The sequence below is a fragment of the Pongo abelii genome, chromosome 15 (assembly GCF_028885655.2).
Source record: "Pongo abelii isolate AG06213 chromosome 15, NHGRI_mPonAbe1-v2.0_pri, whole genome shotgun sequence".
NCBI classification, from domain to species: domain Eukaryota; kingdom Metazoa; phylum Chordata; class Mammalia; order Primates; family Hominidae; genus Pongo; species Pongo abelii.
The window spans coordinates 40730376-40750929 of record NC_072000.2 but is presented as its reverse complement, the minus strand read 5'-3'; the positions used below and the strand labels follow the sequence as shown (position 1 = coordinate 40750929).

At 38.2% G+C, this 20554-nt stretch overlaps 1 protein-coding gene and 1 long non-coding RNA gene across 4 annotated transcripts in view; both read left to right on the top strand.

The window, feature by feature from the left end:
- The window catches only part of SLC25A21 (solute carrier family 25 member 21), a 506267-nt gene that overhangs the window by 71626 nt on the left and 414087 nt on the right, over nt 1-20554 (top strand).
- Nucleotides 1-20554, top strand: part of LOC129049752 (uncharacterized) — a 68343-nt gene that overhangs the window by 14881 nt on the left and 32908 nt on the right. For both annotated transcript variants that reach the window (XR_010136965.1, XR_010136966.1), the window contains exons 4-6: nt 12638-12759; nt 16854-16907; nt 18532-18616. This is a non-coding gene — a long non-coding RNA (uncharacterized LOC129049752). The remainder of the gene's footprint in view (nt 1-12637; nt 12760-16853; nt 16908-18531; nt 18617-20554) is intronic.

The window sequence follows — 20554 nt, the reverse complement described above, 5'->3', positions numbered from 1 at the left end:
ACGTAGGTTCTTTCTATTTTCCATAAGTGTTGGCTGGCTGAGAAATAAAGAGAAAGATTACGAAGAGGAATTGTACAGCTGGGCTGCCAGGGGTGATATCACGCATCGGTAGGACTGTGATGCCTGCCTGAGTCTCAGACCAGCAAGTTTTTATTAAGGGTTTCAAAAGGGGAGGGAGTGTAAGAACAGGGAGTAGGTACAAAGATCACATGCTTCAAAGGGCAAAAAGCAGAACTACTAATAAGGCTCTAACAAAGATCACATGCTTCTGAGGGAAAAGGACAAAAGGCAAAAGCAGAACTACTGATACAGCAGTGCTTGTATTGTCTTGATAAATATCTTAAACAACAGAAAACAGGGTTTGAGAGCAGAGAACTGGTCTGACCTTAAATTTACCAGGGCAGAGTTTTTCCCCACCCTAGTAAGCCTGAGGGTACTGCAGGAGACCAGGGTGTATATCTCAGTCCTTATCTCAACCACATAAGACAGACACTCCCAGAGCAGCCGTTTATAGACCTCCCCCCAGGAATGCATTCCTTTCCCAGGGTATTAATAATAATATTACTTGCTAGGAAAATAATTTAGCGATATCTCTCCTACTTGCACTTCTGTTTATAGGCTTTCTGCAAGAAGGAAAATATGGCTCTTTTTGCCCGACCCCACAGGCAGTCAGACCTTATGGTTGTCTTCCCTTGTTTCCTAAAAATTGCTGTTATTCTGTTCTTTTTCAAGGTGCACTGATTTCATATTGTTCAAACACACATGTTTTACAATCAATTTGTACAGTTAACACAATTATCACAGTGGTCCTGAGGTGACATACATCCTCAGCTTACTAAGATAACAGGATTAAGAGATTAAAGTAAAGACAGGCATAGGAAATTATAAAAGTATTATTTGGGAACTTTTAAATGTCCATGAAATCTTCACAATTCATGTTCCTCTGCCATGGCTCCAGCCGGTCCCTCTGTTCGGGGTCCCTGACTTCCCGCAGCAGTAAACAATATGTAGCATTATTGGCATGTACATGAAAAAAATGGCATTAGCAAGCTTACCTCATCTTGGAAGCATTTTGGTTATATGATGAAATGACAGACTCCAAACTAATCTACCATTTTCTGAGTTCTACTACCAGAATTCTACTAATTCTATTCTATTCTGCTAGTAGACCTTTATGTCTTTCTTTATGATAAGTGATCTCCATTACAGTTGAGATAACTTGGTTTCTTCATTTTAATACTACTAACTCAGGATATCTGCTTTCACCTTTTGGAATGGATAGCCTTGATTTATCCCCACACTGACCCTCTTTTCTTCTTAAAATTAAAAATAAAATTAAAAAGCATATTCTAAGATGGGAAATATGTAGAAAGGCATATCTCCCACAATTTCCTTTGTGGTGATTTGGCCCTGGGAAAAAAGGCCCACACCTCCATCCCCCTGGGATACCTTAGGCTTCTGTTTTGTATTCAGGATTAGACACCACATTTTCTTAGCCCTTTTGGCCTGCAGCTCCTTAGTCAGGACTTCTCTGACTAAAGTTATTGCTGATTGGATGTCCAGAACACTGTTTATTATCTGTTTTATTTGGTGTATCAGTGATTTCAAGTCTAACACTTTCTTATGCTTCAGAGTTTGACTTCACATTTCATTATTTGTCCAGCATCAGTATCATTGGCATTGTTACTTATCTGCCTTGACACTCAGATAAAAGCACTTGTTTATATTGGAGGACTAAGGTCTACCTCTGCTGTTCATTCATTTCAGCTCTGACTTCTATCTGGAATTCTAATATTATGATCTAGACCAAATGTTTAAAAATGTAGGTGTGCCAGTGATGATAAGAACATAAAGAAAAATAAGTTGAATCAGCACCTCTGGAAATGCTTATGGATCATAATAGTTACCTGACTGAGGCTGACTGTTGTCCATGAATATATATATTGAGAATAAATATACATTGAACAAATATAGATCTGCTGTATTTCAGAGGCTATGCAAGAGATCACAGATAAATGAGATGGGTGGGCTGTTCCCTTCTTGGATTTACTAGAACATTAGGAGTAAGTGGAAAACTGATGGTTAAGAACACAGCTCTTGTTAGCTTCGCTTAGGATAAACCTTGGGCTGGGCCACCTCCTACCTGTGTGATCTTGAGCAAGATAATTAATTTCTCTAAGCCTTAGTTTCATTATCTGTAAAAAGAGGACCAAAAATACTTTCCTAATTTGTTTTGTGTGTACATTCAATGATATATTGCATGTAAAGCCCTTATCACAGTATTATGGTATATGCTGTTAAGTTTGTGCTATGGGCCATAGTAATATAAATATATAGCTATTTTCATATTATGTTGATTAGAAAATAATGCCAAAGGAATGGCTTTGATAAAAACAATGTATATTTTTGATAAGTTACTCATTACTTTAAACCTTTGTCTTAGTTTTATTTCCCTATCTTAGTTGGTTCATGCTGCTATGACAAAATACCTTAGACCAGATAATTTATAAGCCACAAATATTTCTTGCTCAATTCTAGAGGCTGAAAAGGCCGAGATCAAGGTGCCAGCAGATTCTATGTCTGATGAGAGCTAGCTCTCCACCTCATGGATGGTACCTTCTTGCTGCTTCCTCACATGGAAGGAGTGAACAAACTCCCTTGAGCCCCCGTTATAAGGGCACTAATACCTTTTATGAGGTTAATTATTTTTACATCCATTTCTAGTAAAGTAAATTATATGTTAGTGTTCTGATTTGGTAGCAGAATTAAACCATTTCAGAACTCCCATTGATGTCCATTTCTGAAGAGGACAGAAGTTTGTCATATGGCATTTATCTGTTATCTTATGTGATGGCCTCCCCTGACTGCAGTGAGAGTGGTCCATGAGCCGTGGGAAGCACAGAAATGGTCCTTCTCTCTGGATGTACTCTATACAGATTTGGGTTAGGATCACTTCCGATTTGCCTTGTAAAGGATATAAGTGGGTAACAAGTATCTTGAGAAAATTCTGGCAAACAGCAAGTGCTTGGAAAGTGCTTTATGACTGAATGGGTGACATGATTCAGTACCAAGCTCATCCTGAGAAGCAGGTAGAAGTGAGTGGATGTTGTCTGCCTGCTGTGTGCCATGATAATTGAAGCACAGTTGAGGCTTGGGACTTTTGGGTAGTCAGATTAGTATGAATATCCTGGTTGGTTGTCTAGACAGCAAGGAAAGAAGGTTTGAGATTTGAAGTGGCAGAAAAAGAAGAATGTAGTGGAAAGAACATGGATCTTGGAAGAATTTGAATACCCGCTCAGCCTGCTGTGAGCTCTGGAATGTTAGGCAAGTTGCTTAATTTCTATGATCCTTAATTTCTTCATTTTCAAAATATAGAAAAATTATACTTGCTTATTGAAAGAGTTAAATGAAGTAACATTTATACAAAGCTCAAAGCATGGTAGTTGTCCCATGGTGACTATATTTATTCTGAAACCAAAACCAGACCATGCTTTGGAATATTGCTTAAACCCCTGATAGACGCTCCTGTGATATTTAGAATTCCTCAATAGGTTAAGAGATCAGGCCCAATTTGGAAGCCAGGCATCAGAAACCTCATCTGTGCGTAATTTAGTGTAATCCCTCTAAGTCTCTTATCCTTTGCTGGAGGAAGAGTTATGCAAATCGTTTCTCTGCCTATTCCTTTTCTTGTTACTGTCAGTGGAGGTGCGATAAAATATTTATTACTTGCAGTATAATATTTCCTGTAGCACCTTAAACATGCATTCCAAGCTAATGGGATATTCTGTTTTACCTAGAAGAGCTTTCAGTTTTTGTTATCCAGTAGTCATAAGTATTGTTGGGATTGATATGATATTTATTATTAAACAGTATGGTTTGACTTTGATTAATTTTTTTTTTTTGAGACACAGTCTCACTCTGTTGCCTAGGCTGGAGTGCAGTGGCATGATCTCAGGTCACTGCAACCTCTGCCTCCTGGGTCAAGCAATTCTCCTGCCTCAGCCTCCCGAGTAGCTGGGATTACAGGTGCCTGCCACCATGCCTGGCTTATTTTGTATTTTTAGTAGAGACAGGATTTCACCGTGTTAGCCAGGCTGGTCTTGAACTCCTGACCTCAAGTGATCTGCCTGCATCAGCCTCCCAAAGTGCTGCGATTACAGGTATGAGCCACCATGCCCAGCCAAATTTGACTAACTACTTTCTGAGAGCACACTGGTTTTTCTGGAAGCTGGCAAATTTGGTTAAAATAGGGGCATTCAGTTCAGAATTTTTTATTTGATCCTTTTTCTGTGTTTTGGGTAGACAAACTACCACCCTTCTTAACATTTCCCCAGCCTTTCCAGTAATAATGCAACAGCTAGGAGAGGTAAAGAACAGGGAAACCTAGGGGACTAGGAAAAGTCTCAGAAGAAAGGGATAAACATTTTTTTTTGAGACAAGGTCTCTCTCTGTTGCCCAGGCTGGAGTGCATTGGCATGATCTCAGCTCACTGAAACCTCCACCTCCCTGGTTCAAGCAATTCTCCTGCCTCAGCCTCCTGAGTAGCTGGGATTAACAGGCATGTGCCACAGCATCTGGCTTTTTTTATTGTATTTTTAGTAGAGATGGGGTTTCACCATGTTGGCCAGGCTGGTCTTGAACTCCTGACTTCAAGTGATCCGCCTCCCTCAGCTTTCCAAAGTGTTGGGATTACAGGCATGAACCACCGCGCCTGGCCATTATTACAATTTTACATCTTTTGAACAAATACAGTTTCCAGTCCTAACTGCTGTTAACTTATACATATAATAAAGTTACACTGTTTTCCAATAATTTAATATGTAAACATTACATTAAAATCTGTTAATTATTTTTATGTTCATTGACTCATGTGATGCAGCATAATATTTGTGAAACATATATTCTCATTTTCTTCATCTTACAGATGAGGAAACTGAAACGAGGGGAATCACAAAATGCATTTAACACAGTCAATAAAAGTCAGAACTGGTACAGTCTTCTTTATCAAGAACAAAATAAAAATCACCCATAATTCATTTAATTACATAGACATAACCACAACTAAAATGTTAACATTTTAGTGCATTTTCTTTCTATTGCATTTTCTATACATATATGGGCTTTTGTATAAATGTGTTAAATGCATATCATATATATGGTTCTATATTCTGCTTTATAAAAAGTTATTATATTGTAATTTCACTTAAAAATATTTGTAAACCATCATTTAAAATTTATTGCATGACTATAAAGTTTGTTATACCATTATTCCATTACTGAACATTTAGTTTTATCAAATTTTTAACAATTAAAATAATATTATGACAAATGTCTTCATACATGAATATTTTTCATTTATCTGGCTTTTATACTTTAAAAAATATCTGAGTTTTTAAAGCATAGGTTGGCATCTTCATCCACTGGCATTTCTTGTCATAAATGGTTTTCATTAGTAACATTGGCCAAGATTCGGGGTATATCTCACAGCTATCAAACAGGGAATAGGCTGACTTGCAAAGGGAGTGAGTTTATGACCTTGGTCTCATAAAACTTTTGTGTGCTCACAGAGTCACGTAAGCTGACTTAGAAGAAGAAAAAAGAAAAATATAAATAAAAATATAGACTGTTTGTAGTGGAAATTTTAGAGGTGAAAAAGAAAAGTTATATCTGTATTGGGAGAAATTACAGAATCTGCTCAACTAATAATTGTGTTTTGTATAAAAATTATTACACCTCTTTGGCTTAGGCATTTTAAAGTTGGATTAACACATTATTTTTCAATACACAATAAAAGGATTTTAGTCAGCCTATTCCCTGTTTGATAGCTGTGAGATATACCCCGAATCTTGGCCAATGTTACTAATGAAAACCATTTATGACAAGAAATGCCAGTGGATGAAGATGCCAACCTATGCTTTAAAAACTCAGATATTTTTTATAGTATAAAAGCCAGATAAATGAAAAATATTCATGTATGAAGACATTTGTCATAATATTATTTTAGTTGTTAAAAATTTGATAAAACTAAATGTTCAGTAATGGAATAATGGTATAACAAACTTTATAGTTATGCAAGATAGTACATCTGTGAAATCATCATATTAGATTATTTTATTTAATTTCTTAGTTTATAATTGCTAGGTAAGTCGGCTGTCAGCAAAAGAGAAACAAATGGGCTGGGTGAGACAGAGAATGATAATAATAGCTAATATTTATTGAACCCTAAGTTTCAGGCACTATTCTAAGTTTACATGTAATGTCTGCAATATAAATTGTGTTCTACAACCCCCCAGTCACCCAATAATAGGTATTATTTTCCTAATTCCACTCATATGGAATCTGAGGTTAAGTAAATTGCCCAGGCAGGTGGACTGACTCCAGAATCACCCACTTGACCCACTACATTGTGCTGTCTCCATGTGCAGCTGTTCTCTACTGATCTGTCCTTCCAAGAGGATATCTACGTGTAGTCCATAGGGATGGAGAACTTGGCTCTAAACCTGGATGGTGTTGGGTGTAGAAGTGATCTGCTTGTTTTAACTTGCCATGTTCCTAGTGCCTAGAATTAATTTGAATGAACCAATGAATGACATTTCTACCTCAGTCTTAAGTAAGAAATATTCCAGTTGAGATACCTCAATTAAACATCTACTTTGGGTTGGGTGTTAGGATGATCTAGATGAATGAGAGTAACCCTGAACACATGATTATATTGAAGTGTGGTAAGTGGGACAAAGAAGGATGTGTAAGACAGCAAAGGGGGAAGCCTTCATAGAGGTGGTGGCAGCCAGGCATGGTGGCTCACACCTGTAATCTCAGCACTTTGGGAGGCCAAGGTGGGGAAACACCTGAGGTCAGGAGTTCGAGACCAGCCTGGCCAACATGGTGAAACCCCATCTCTACTAAAAATACAAAAATTAGCTGGGTGTGATGGTGCATGCCTGTAGTACTAGCTACTCAGGAGGCTGAGGCAGGAGAACCTCTTGAACCTGGGAGGCGAAGGTTGCAGTGAGCTGAAATTGTGTGACTGCACTCCAGCCTGGGCAACAGAGTGAGACTCTATCTCAAAAAAAAAAACAAAAGAAAACAAACAAACAAATAAAAAAAACATAGAGGTGGTGGCATTTGAGCTGGAATGAATAGAAATTGCCAGGGAGAGGAGGATGTGAAGAACAGCTAGCAAGGCCTCCAGCTGTGGAAGTTGGAGTACCATTTGTTTAAATTTAATTTTAAATATAAATTTAATATATAAAGAGTAAATGTGGTATTTGGAGTTAGTAACACCTAGGTTCTTACCACCCATATGATTTTAGGAAAATCACTTACTCTCTCAGAGCTCCGGGTTCTGAATCTGGAAAAGGAGGAAAATATTATGCTTACCTCACTCAATGCGAAGGTTAAAGATACATTTAAAGTTCCCGGTATGGAGCCTGCCATTGTTGGTGCACAGCAAATAGTAACTAACATTCTTATTCTATAAATAGAAGAAAGTAAACGTGTATTAGAACAAAGACTTTCTTACCTGGGTGAGGGGGAGTCGGTGTTGAGGGGGTGGGGGGAACATCCTGGCAGGGTCTACCAAAATGGGTGAGGAATAATAAGGATAAGGAACTATCCTTCTGGAGTTCAAATTCCATTTTTGACTACTAAATTGACTACTAAGAACAAAAGCCCTTGAAAAGACCCAGGAGGATGATTGAGACAACAAATGACTGTTACAACGGAATATTTTGATGTGTTAAGTATAAATTACTCAGAAGCATATGGATTAAATTTCCTTCCAGCAAAGTACGGGTTTAAATGTTAGGGGGAAAGAGATGTGAGAACAGGGCCCTCCTTGGTTAGAAACTCTCTGATGGTCGCCCCAGGAGGATTTTAGGTAGACACACAAAGAAAAGGCTGAGAAATGCTCCCTGGGGAAGGTAGGGAGGAGAAGGTGCAAGAAAAGGATTTTATATGCTCTTGGCTCCTGACTTTGGGGAAGCCCAAATTATTACAAATCAATGTGGTCTCAATTCCAGAGGTTAAAAAAATTTTTAAGTCCGGCTGGGCATGGTGGCTTATGTCTGTAATCCCAGCACTTTGGGAGGCCGAGGCAGGCAGCTCACTTGAGGTCAGGAGTTCAAGACCAGCCTGGTAACATGGCGAAACCCCGTCTCTACTAAAAATACAAAAATTAGCCAGGTGCAGTGGTGCATGCCTGTAATCCCAGCTACTCCAGAGGCTGAGTCAGGAGAATTGCCTGAACCCAGGAGGTGGAGGCTGCAGTGAGCCGAGATCGTGCCATTGCACTCCAGCCTGAGTGACAGAATGAGACTTTGTCTCAAAAAAAAAAAAAAAATCTATCTATCTATCTATCTATCTATCTATCTATCTATTTATCTATCTATCTATCTATCCATCTATCTATCGTCCTATTAGGAGAATCAATTAGGTAATAGTCATCAGCCCAGGAAATAGCAAATCATCTTTTCTTCATGTGAGCTATACAATTCAGAAGAACTCTTCCTGTTAAAGCAGATAATATCCTGGAAAACCAAACTTCTTTTATAGCAAAAATTGGCTTGGAAAGAAATCATGGTTAACTTCTTATTTTGTAGACTCTTAAAAGACTTGAAGCCCAGAGAGGTGAAATATCCTGCCTAACATTTCCCAGTGAGTTAGTGGCAAAGCTGGGACTAGAAACCAGATCTTTTAAGGAATTCCACACCCTGAGTAAAGTGGGAACTGACAGGATTTCAGCCAAGATCTATCTGTCTCCAAAGGCTACACTTTCTAGGACTCTATACACTGCTGTTTTAAAATTAATTAGTCATTCTAATTACAAACTTAGCTCAGGCTAAGTTATGACAGTAGAGAAAGACATTAGATGAAAGCTGAGTCCCTCTGCCTCTCAACAATCTTACTCCGTCCCACCTGCCAAAAACCCTCTATCCCCATTCCCTAGAGGTAAATACTGTGAACTGTTTTTGGTATATACTTCCTGAAATTGCATGTATATCTTTAAAAAAGATTTTATTTGGAAAAACATTGAAACTTACAAAAAAGTTGTAAGAACCGTAAAAGGAACTTTTTACCTGGATTCACTGCTGTTGACATTTTGCCCCATTTGCTTTATCATTTCTTCTCTATAGCTACCTATCGATATATCCATCCATCTATTGATTGATTTTTTTTTTGAGATAAATTTCAGTCTTGTTGCCCAGGCTGAAGTGCAATGGTGTGATCTCGGCTCACTGCAACCTCCACCTTCCGGGTTCAAGCGATTCTCCTGCCTCAGCCTCCCGAGTAGCTTGGATTACAGGTGTCTGCCACCGTGCCTGGCTAATTTTTTGTATTTTTAGTAGAGATGGGGTTTCACCATGTTGGCCAGGCTGGTCTCGAACTCCTGACCTCAGGCGATCCACCTGCCTTGACCTCCCAAAGTGCTGGGATTACAGGTGTTAGCCAGCATGCCCGGCCTGATATTATTTTTGTCTGAATCATTTGAGAGTAAGTTGCAAACATTGTAGCCTTTGACCCCTAAATATTTCAGGGTGTTTTTCCTGAGAATATGGATATTTATGAGACAGAACAAGATGGCCAAATAGAACCCTTCAACAATTGCCTACCTCCCCCAGGAACATCAAATTGAACAACCCTTAATGCAAGAAAACACTTTTGGCCAGGTGTGGTGGCTCACGTCATAATCCTAGCACTTTGGGAGGCCGAGGTGAGCAGATCGCTTGAGCTCAGGAGTTCAAGACCAGCTTGGGCAACATGGTGAAATGCTGTCCCTACTAAAAATACAAAAATTAGCTGGGCAGGGTGGTGCACACCTGTAATTTCAGCTACTCAGGTGGCTGAGGCGGGAGAATCTCTTGAACCCAGGAGGTGGAGGCTGCAGTGAGCCAAGATAGCGCCACTGCGCTCCAGCCTGGGCAACAGAGTGAGACCTTGTTTCAAAAAAACAAAAAAACTAAATAAAAGTTAGAATAAAAAAAAGCACTTTCGTAAGAACCAAAATTAAAAAAAAAAATCAGCCCTTTGAATGACAGGTACAAACAAGGGCAGACTGCAAAGACTGGAATAAATACCTAGCTCTTCAATGCCCAGACATTAACAAATGTCCACAAGCATCAAGAACATTCAGGAAAATATGACTTCACTAGACAGACTAAATAAGCTATGACTGACCAATCCTGAGGTGACAGAGATATGAGACCTCTCAGACAGGTAATTCAAAATGGCTGTTTTGAGGAAAGTCAACCAACTACAAGATAACACAGAAAAGGAATTCAAAATTCGATCAGAGAAATTTAACAGAGATTGATATAATAAAAAAATCAACAGAAATCCTGGAGCTGAAAAAAATTCAGTTGACAAACTGAAAAATACATCAGAGTGTCTCAGAAACAGAACTGATCAAGCAGAAAAAAAGAATTACTGAGCTTGAAGACTGGCTATTTGAAAATACACAGAGGAGAAAAAAGAAATTAATGAAAAGGAACAAAGTGTTTACAAGATCTAGAAAACAGCTTCAAAAGGACAAATCTAAGAATTATTGGCCTTAAAGAGGATGTAGGAAAAAGACATCAGGGTAGACAGTTTATTCAAAGAAATAATAACAGAGAACTTTCCAAACCTAGAGAAATATATAAATATCCAGGTCCAAGAAAGTAAAAGAATACGAAGCAGATTCAACCCGAATAAGACTACCCCAAGGCATATAATAATCAAAATCTCAAAGATCAAGGACAAAGACAGTATACTAAGACTGTTTATAACTACAATTCTGTTATCAACTTCAATAAATCAGCAATGCATTTGTCATTGATGCAATACTTTTGTAAGATTGATCCAATAATGCACTTTATAGTATTTTTTTCCTCTCTGTACCTGTTATATAGTCTAGAGTCATGTATAGCATTTAGTTGATATATTTCAATTAGTCCCTCTTAATCTGGAACTGTTCTTCACTCTTTTGTTATTATTTATAATGTTGACATTTTTGAACAATTTAATAGAATATTTCTCACTTTGGGTTTGTCTGATGTCTCTTCCTAGTTAGCTACTGACTATGCACTCTTTGGTGGAGTATCACATACATAAGTGATGTGTTCTTTTAAAATATCCACAACCTGAGGCCCATGATGTTTATATACGTTTCATTTATGATGCTAATTTTGATCACCTGGTCAAAGTGTTTTGTGTGTGTGTGTGTGTGTGTGTGTGTGTATATATATATATACATTTTTTTTAAAGACAGGGTATCTCGCTTGGCTAACTTTTTTATGTTTTAGTAGAGATGAGTTCTTGCTATGTTGCCCAGGCTTGTCTCAAACTCCAGAGTTCAAGCAAGCAATCCTCCTGCTTCAGCCTCCCAAAGTGCTGGGATTAATAAGTGTGAGCCACCATACCAGGCATTTATATATTTTTTATTCATGCCTTTTCTGAAGTTTGTTTTTACTGAATAGTGTAGTTATTTATTTATTTATTTGTTTGTTTGTTTGTCGAGATGGAGTCTTGCTCTGTCACCCACGTTAGAGTTCAGTGGCACAATCCAGGCTCATTGCAACCTCCACTTCCCAGGTTCAAGTGACTCTCCTGCCTCAGCCTCCCAAGTAGCTGGGCTTACAGGCGTGTACCACCATTCCTGGTTAATTTTTGTATTTTTAGTAGGGACAGGGTTTCACCATGTTGGCCAGGCTGGTCTCGAACTCCTGACCTCAAGTGATCCACCCTCTTTGGCCTCCCGCTGTGCCAGGATTACAGGCATGTGCCACCACACCTGGCCGAATAGTGTAGTTATTCAAATTCAGCTATTTATTGAGTACATATGTGACAAACCTATTCTAAACCATGGTGATATAGCAGTGATCAAAACAGACAAAATTCTCACTCTCATAGAGCTTATATGTTTTAAATAATATTTATTTATTTTAATTGATAAAAATCATTTATCATGTACAATATGTTGTTTTCAAATATGTGTACATTGTGGAATGGCCAATTTAAGCCAATTAACATATATATCACTTCACATACTTACTTTTTGTGTGTGTGTGTGGTGAGAATACCCCAAATTTAATCTCTTAGCAATATTCAAAAATACAATGCACTGCTATTAACTACAGCCACCATGTTGTACAATAGGTGTTGTGAACTTGTTCCTCCTATCCAACTGAAATTTTGTACCCTGGGTACCAGTATTTGACTTCATTCTGTGTACCATATACCATAGTTTATTGAGCCAGCTGCTACTGGTGATATTTAACTTGTTTGCAGTTTTTTTTTTTTTTTTTTGGCTATCACCAACCATGCTTCAGTGAGCACCCTGTAAAGCGGACTATTCATCTAGAGTCACGTGTGTGTGTATCTGTGTATAAGTCTGCATGTTTGCATGTGATTGTGTGTATTTGTGTATATATATGTGAATGTGAATGTAAGTATGTATGTGTATGTGTACAAACTTGCTGCACAATTTCTCCTAGAGGAGAAATTGATGGGCCAAACACATTTGGTTTTACATTTTGACAGATACTTCCAAACTTCCCTCCAATTTTTGTTCTCAGTACAGAGTATGTGAGTGCTGTTGTCTCCCCATTCTCCTCAAACTGGGCATTATCAAATATTTTAATTTTTTCCATATTAATAGGCATCATCTTAGCTGGATGGCAATAAAGAATCCAATTATTTTCAAGTCTGGTGTGTAAGGCACCTTTTTGTGTCTGATTGTTGCTATGCTACTAGTCTTATCTTCCAAGAGACCTGACTCTGGTGAGTGGAGATTGATCACAGGATGACTATCTAGATCTTTAGAAAAATTATGTAATTCCTGATTAAATTCTGTCATGGAAGGAAATCTTTAAAGTCTAAACTCCACACTTGTTCACATTGCTATGATGTAGCAATGTTATCTAGGGCTTAGGGACATTTTAATAGGAAGCTAATGACATTGCATAACCGCAGATAATGAACTTTTAAAAAGTACATTCAGACATGACCCATTTATGCTATTTGCTATATGCTCTGAGGAATGGGCTAAAATAGAGTCTTCAAAATTGCCACCATGTCACTCAAACCTTTCTGAAATGTATATGATAAGCTAAAGAGAAAACATGGGATCGTGCCAGATGACATTAAAGTTATTTTAAATGTTTAGCAAATGGCCAGACCTCTCTTTAAGTTACTACTTAGGTTTTAAGGGGGCTGGGAGGGTGTTTGGGTAGAATCCCACCACGTTGGAGAGAAATTCAGATTAAATGGTTTGTTTGTTAAAGAAATCATTAATTTTTCCATCTGCCCCTTATTCCTTCATCCTCCCCCCACTTTTCTCCATGTTAGTTCTCTCCCCTCCATTCATCCCCCAAAAAGTAGGTGTGGATATTTTGAAAAGGAAGCCTCTTTCTTACACGCAATGAATTTTGCCCACAATGGGCTAATTGCCAAAGCAGTTGGCCACCTGTGGGAGTAATTAGTCACGTGTCAGTCTTCTGAGGTTAGTCAATTGCAGTTGCAATTTATTATACACACAGTTTTGCATCCACAAATAATCATGGTTGTGAAAACCACCCATAGAGAAAGAAAAGACTAGGCGGAAACTTTAAAAAGTTGCCATACTGCTTTATATTTATGAATGAAGCTTGGGTAACATTCAGTTCTATTCATTTTCCTAATCCAGAGAAACTGGAGTTAAGGATACTAAAGAAAAAGTATTCATAAATTATTCTGCATTGTGGGGTGAGCAGGAGAAAGATTATGTTATATTTGTAATTTTATTTGATAAACTAAAAAATCGTTCTTGATTGGATGTATTAACATTTTATCCTTGAAACACTTTATACTTAAGGTGAATATAATGAGAACTTTGTTCTCATCAGTGGGCAGCAATATGATAGCAGCCATCTTAGCTAATCTTACTCTGGTTAATGTGGTACACTGTTTATTATTTTACATCCATGGAAGATGTTCCCCCTTGAATTGAATTCAATATATTTATCAATAGTTGCTATATATACATCAGTCATGATAGCAGGAAGTAGAGCATTTAAAAAAGATGGACAAAAGATAATTCAAGGAATTCTCTCTCTCTCTCCCCGTGTGTGTGTGGGGGGGGCAGGGGGTCGGGGGGGGTGTGTGTGTGGTGTGTGTAAATGTCATGGAGCAGGCGGGAAAACTAGCATGTAAATATATCAGAATTTTCTTGGGTACAAGAAAAACAGAACCTCACCCATGTTGCCTTAAACAATGAAGACTACTTATTATCTATTTAATTGAAAAATTAAAAAAATAGGTGGGATAAATTTGAGTCTTTTTCCAGTAGCTCAGCAATATCACCCAGGACCCATTTTCCTTGTTTTTCTGCTCCACTTTCCATAGTGCCTGCACCATCCTGAAGCTGGCTCCACCATAGTTCTCCCAGAGAGGAACCATTTCTTTCCAGAAATGGCTTAGCAAATATCTCCTTATGTGTCATTAGCCCAGACAGAGTCATGGGCTCATCCCTAAAGAAATCCCTGTGGTTTAGGGATGACATGCACTAATTGGCTTAAAAGCCAATAATCCACCTCGAGAAACAACCCTACCTAAACAACACTGGGGGGAAATCAGAAGCCTAGGTAGGTAGGAGGAGGGAGGAGATGGATACCAGCAACAACTACTGTCTACTACAGCAAATAACAGTAATCCAAGTGCTTCAATAGGGTATAGACATGGTACTGTGTAGGATTGGCTGTAATGTGCATTCATACTATTACTGCAGTAGCTATAGGTGCCATTAAGGTTTATATTTCTAGGATGCTAAAGAAAAGGAACATATTTGAAAGGCTTTTTGGCTTACCATGTTACAAGGAATTCTGTGGCTACCTACTTTATAGTTAGCTTCTGAAGACTTGGCTAGGCTTTCAAACAATGACCCTTGCTATACTTAAAAAAAAATAATAATAAGAGAGACAGGGTCTTGTTCTGTCACCCAGGCTGGAGTACAATGGCATGATCTTGGCTCACTGCAACTTCCACATCCCAGGCTCAAATGATCCCCCCGCCTCAGCCTCCCTAGTAACTGGGACTACAGGCATGCACAACCATGCCTGGCTAATTTTTGTATTTTTATAAAGATAGGGTTTTGCCATGTTGCCCAGGCTGATCTCAAACTCCTGACCACAAATGATCTGCCCGCCTTGGCCTCCCAGAGTGCTAGGATTACAGGCGTGAGCCACTGCGCCTGGCCAACCCTTGCTTAGTGAGGGAAATAACTCAGAGGCTTTCAGTGGGAAATCAGAGAGGAGAAAATATGCATGAATGTACACACAGTTGATGCTCATTATTTGCAGATATCATGTTTGTGAATTTGCCTACTTGCTAAAATTTGTTTGTAACCCCCAAATCAATACTTATGGTTCTTTCTCAGTCATTCACAGACGTGTGCAAAGTGATGGAAAATTTGCATCACCTAAGGCACATGTTCCCAGCTGAACAAGGTGATACTCTGCCTTCCTGTTTCAGTTGTCATACTGTAAACAAGGTCCTTTTTGCAGTCTATTTAGTGCTATGTGTTGGGGCTTTTTTGTTCATGATTTTACTGTTTAAAATGGCCCCCAAGCCACTGTGCAGAAGTGTTGTGTATTGCTTTTTTTTTGAGACAGAGTCTCGTTCTGTCATCCAGGCTGGAGTGCAGTGGTGCAATCTCGGTTCACTGCAAGCTTCACCTCCTGGGTTCAAGCGATTCTCCTGCCTCAGCCTCCCAAGTAGCTGGGGCTACAGGTGTATGCTACCACACTCAGCTAATTTTTTGTATTTTTAGTAGAGATGGGGTTTCACCGTGTTAGCCAGGCTGGTCTCGATCTCCTGACCTCATGATCCACCCGCCTCGGCCTCCCAAAGTGCTGGGATTACAGGTGTGAGCCACCGCACCCGGCCCATTGTCTATTGTTTCTAAAGGCAAGATGTGCCTTATGAGAAAATCTGTGTGTCAGGTAAGCTTTGTTCAGGCTTGAGTTATAGTGCCATTGGTTGTGAGTTCTATGTCAGTAAATCAAAAGTATATATTAAGTAAGGTGTCTTTAAACAGAAACAGAATATATAAAGTAAGATTATATATTGATCAATTGATGAAAATGTTGTGACCAGAGACACATAGGAACTTAACTCCTATTTTCCCTAGGAGCAGTGGGTTCAGTGGTGGCTAATGCAGTGTCCACCACAACTTTATTGGACCTAACTAGTGCGGATAATTAGAATCAACTGTACATGTGACTATATTTAAACAATAAAGAAAACACTATCTTGGTTTAATATCAGGACAGGGCTTTACCCACAGAGGTCTAGTATGTAAAGGGGTAAACACGTTGTTTTTATTTCTCTTAATTGAAAGGAAAGAACTCGGTTTTTAAGTACTGTTTGAGGGGACATGCCTAATCTTTTGGAAAGCTATGTTTTTCTCAACTGGGACCCTTCTAACTGTATCTTTTCTAGCTTCTCTGAAATGATAGGCCAAGATTTATTGGCTTCAATGAAATATTGAAAGCTAAGTAGCACTAGCCTCATAGGATGTAGTGAAAAATAACACGTTGACATCCACAGTCTTGTCACCTTCCTCTCCTTTATTGTCCCCAAACCAAACTAAGCACAGCTTTGAGCTGCAACAGCATGTCACCAGTGTTGAGACCCACCAACTACAGGGCGATGGGAAGTGCGAGGAGGCATCCTCCACATCCAGGGCGCTGCTTGCATCATTCCATTTTACTTTTGCTTTGCTCAAGCTTGGTGCTGTGTTGCCAGCAGCAAGTATGCTGACTGAAAACTGTCACAACAGCAATCATTACAATCCGGGAGTTGAGTTTGACTGGAACATATGTCTTCAATTTTAATAGCTCAGCTTCCCAGATGCCCTAAAGGAGAATATTGCCTGAGAAGGAGCTTTTCATGTAAGAATAATTTGTGTTAAGTAGCTCAGTGATCTGTTTGTTAGGTTACAGCTGACAGTTTGTTTATATTTCTAAAGGGGTATGATGAATGGGGGAGAAGTTGATGCTAATTAGCCTAAATTGTTCCTAAGAATGTAGAGGGGTTTGCCAGTTTCATTGTTTCTGTTTCTTTGCACATTTTAAATAATTGAATAGAGCTTAGACCATTCATCATAATTTCAGGCAAGATGAAATAAATGAATTTAGCACGGGTCCACATGTGCGATGGAAGATGTCACTTTAAAGGGCAATTAGATAAGACATCAACTTGGGGCTAAAGCAGACTATTTTAATCCATTTGCATAAAAATATCAAACATGAATGTTTTCATTTACTCCATTAGTTATCTCTGTCATCATAGGAGGCCACAGCCCTTCTTTTTGAAAACCCACCTATTCCCACTGAAGAAGTAGTGCTGTGGTATAAAATTTGAGCCTTTGCCTTCTGACGAAAGATCTGTGGCCTTACTCTCTAAGAAAGTCTCCTCCCCTCCCCTGATGTCATCAAATGGCTCCAAGAAACCTGTTTGGGGATGGGCTCAGTGTCTGGCCAGGTGGATAACAAAAAAGGCAGCAGAAACGTTTTTGAAAGTTGGGATTCATATAGTAGTGTGAGTTCTACAGTAAGAGCTAATAACATACCAGTGGAATATATTTTAGATATTTCTCAAGAGTTCTCCTATATGTGTTTTTCACATTTGCTGGGTTACACGGTGACGTGGTCTTAAACTTAGGATGTAACTTCCTATCTGAGTTGCTCCAGCATTTCCCCTAGGTAGGAAAGTTAATGTGAAAGGATTATTTCATAAGACTGCAGAAAATATATATATATATGTTTTGTTAACACACATATTTTGAGAGTTAAAATAAGAAAAATGAACCTAAATTTAGAAAGTCTATGATTTTTTTCAACCTTTTAATCCTCATTGGAGGCCATTCTTTTTTAATTTATGCACATAAAATACCACAGGAAGAGATGGTATAAATTTGTGGACTGTGGAGAATGAATGAACATTTTTGAATCAGGATCTTTAAAAGGGGTGAAATTTGAGTATGATTAAGTTAGGAAAAAGCCTCGCTTACGGCGGAAGTCAGAGACTCTGTATACATTATGGGCATGTCATGGCTTTTAAAAAGTTATGTTAGACTTCTATACAAATTGTGAAGGAATTTGTGTAACCCCAAACAAAATTCTGTGTGGTTCTGAACTTTTCCTAAGTTGAAAAGAGAGAGAGAGAGAGTGAGAAAGAAATAATGCTGGTTAGTATTCTGATCAGGGACAAGCCTTACTGTCGGGTGGGCCGGTTGTTTGCACTGCCTGGGTGTTTTCTTGGTTACTAATTTTCTCGGAAGGAAATGATCCTATGGCTTATGCTAGCCACGTTTGTGCATATATGCCCTGTAATTGGCATTTATTAAGGAGACCTTCAGTTTGATGGATGACTGTCAGAGCTGAGCCTGCTGGCTTTAAAGACAGTTGACTTTGCTTGAATTTTGTTACATTAACTCATTAGAACTCTGCACTGCTTCAACCCACTCTTTGTTTACTTTCTTATAATTAAGATTTTTGAACAATAGATTTTTAGATACCTGGCAGGAGCCCATTCCACACTTGGAGACTTGATCTGACAGAAAAATATGCAACAGAACAAATATTCATAATAAAAACCTGTGAGTATTAAAACTGAGGTTTTTGTAGTCTCTTTAATTGCTGCCCAGTTAATTAGCAGCTTTTAAACATAAAATTGCTTATTACTTATCTTTACTTTGTATAATTAGGTGTCTTGTTCCTCTACTTTCTTTAAAAGTGAATCCTATAAAAGCAACAACTGTAGAAATATTTTCAGTTCAGGATATTTTTAGAGCTTTTATGCATTATGATACATTAGCAACAATGTAAGCAAATAATTAGGAAAATGAAAGGCCATCTGACTCTAAAGATACAATTTTAAGAGGAAAAATATACTGTATATACATTTAAACATTTGATTGTAAATACATAATGCATCCCAATTTTATTTTTAATTTTATGATATAAAAATCTCCCAAGCTATAGTGACACATTTCAAGTTACAAGTTGTATTTCATTTTCTCCTTTGAAACCACCCTCCCACAAAGGTGCACATGAAAATGCCAAAAATGAGATATCCTTTTCCAATAAGCATCCGTAGGATGAACCTTATTTCTTGTTAGGCTTGATGTACCCACTCACTCAAGAGGCACACAATCGTGATGTGTTTGGTGTGTGTGTTTCTTGCAATATTTTTAAGCTGACCTCTACCAAAAACTAAATGCTTGAGGGGAAAGGATGCACTTTCACAAAAAACAAACATGGTTGGAGAGTGTTTGCACTAAGATTACAGACTCACTCATGGTTGTCTCTTTTCTGGCTTGTCGTAACTAGCTGATAAGTTGATTTATCTGTGAGGTCTATTTACCAAAGATGATAGCTTGGTGAGTAGATGCGTTCGTCACATCATCCCAATATCTAGATGAGCGAGAAAGGAAAATAAAGAATAAATGAAGAAGGAAAAATAAATAGCATCTACTTATGAAAATACTGTGCGGGGTTATAATTTTTAGTTAGTGCTCTAAGAAGTTTTTAAAGTAATCTTGTGTGTAGTGCTACTGCAGAATGGTACGAGCTCCCTTGACTAGCCTTCCCAAAGGGAAAAGGAAAGTGAAACTCAGTTGGTTTCAGGTCACAGATAACCCAACTTTCTTACTCTCCAAAAGGAACTTGAGTTGGCAGAACAAAATAGACTTCTTTGCCAATGAAGACAACCTTTTAAGTTTAGTGATGAAGTTGATTTATTCTTATTTTATTCAGATGATGGAAAATACAACTAATTGGCTCCTTATTTGGTCCATGATGCTTAGTTAATGTATTCAAAATTGTTACTGGATTGAAAAAATGAATTCACAGGTCAGAACTTCTTTTATTGTGGAGGAAACTGGCAGTCATCAAAAGGGCCATTAAAAAACAGTTTAATGAAGAAAGATGTGACTGTTCATGAAAAGCGTCTAGTCTAAACTTAGCAGGAGGGCCATGGACTCTTTTTTTCGCCTAGGTTACAACAGTATAAGAAAACAATCTTGCATCTATTAGGCTTCTGCACAAATGTTACCCTCGCAAAGTCATTTCTTTGTGTGAATAAAATATAATTATACATGGAAAGCTTGAAGTTGAAATGAAGTCTTCCTACTAATTTTATATTAAAATGTATGAGATTGTATCCTTTTATTTTTAATTGGTGTATTATGATGACTAAGACTAATTTTAAATGGCTTTCCCTTTCAACTCAAAAACAATGGCTGGCACTTTTTGGTAGTGTTCCGTGTAACAAGCTCTGTTCTAAGTACTCCACATGGATTAACTCATTTAATTATCACCATCTCTTGATGTGGGTACTATTATTATCCGCATTGTAAAGGCAATAAAACGGAGGTATTGAGAGGATAAGTAACTTGGCCAGTGTCATGCAGCTAGTGAGTGGTACATTGGAGATGTGAATATGGGCATTCTACCTGCAGATTCAAGGCTCTACAATCCAGCCTTTAGTTTGGTTAAGTAGTTGAGGATCCTTATACAAACACCTAAATTTACTG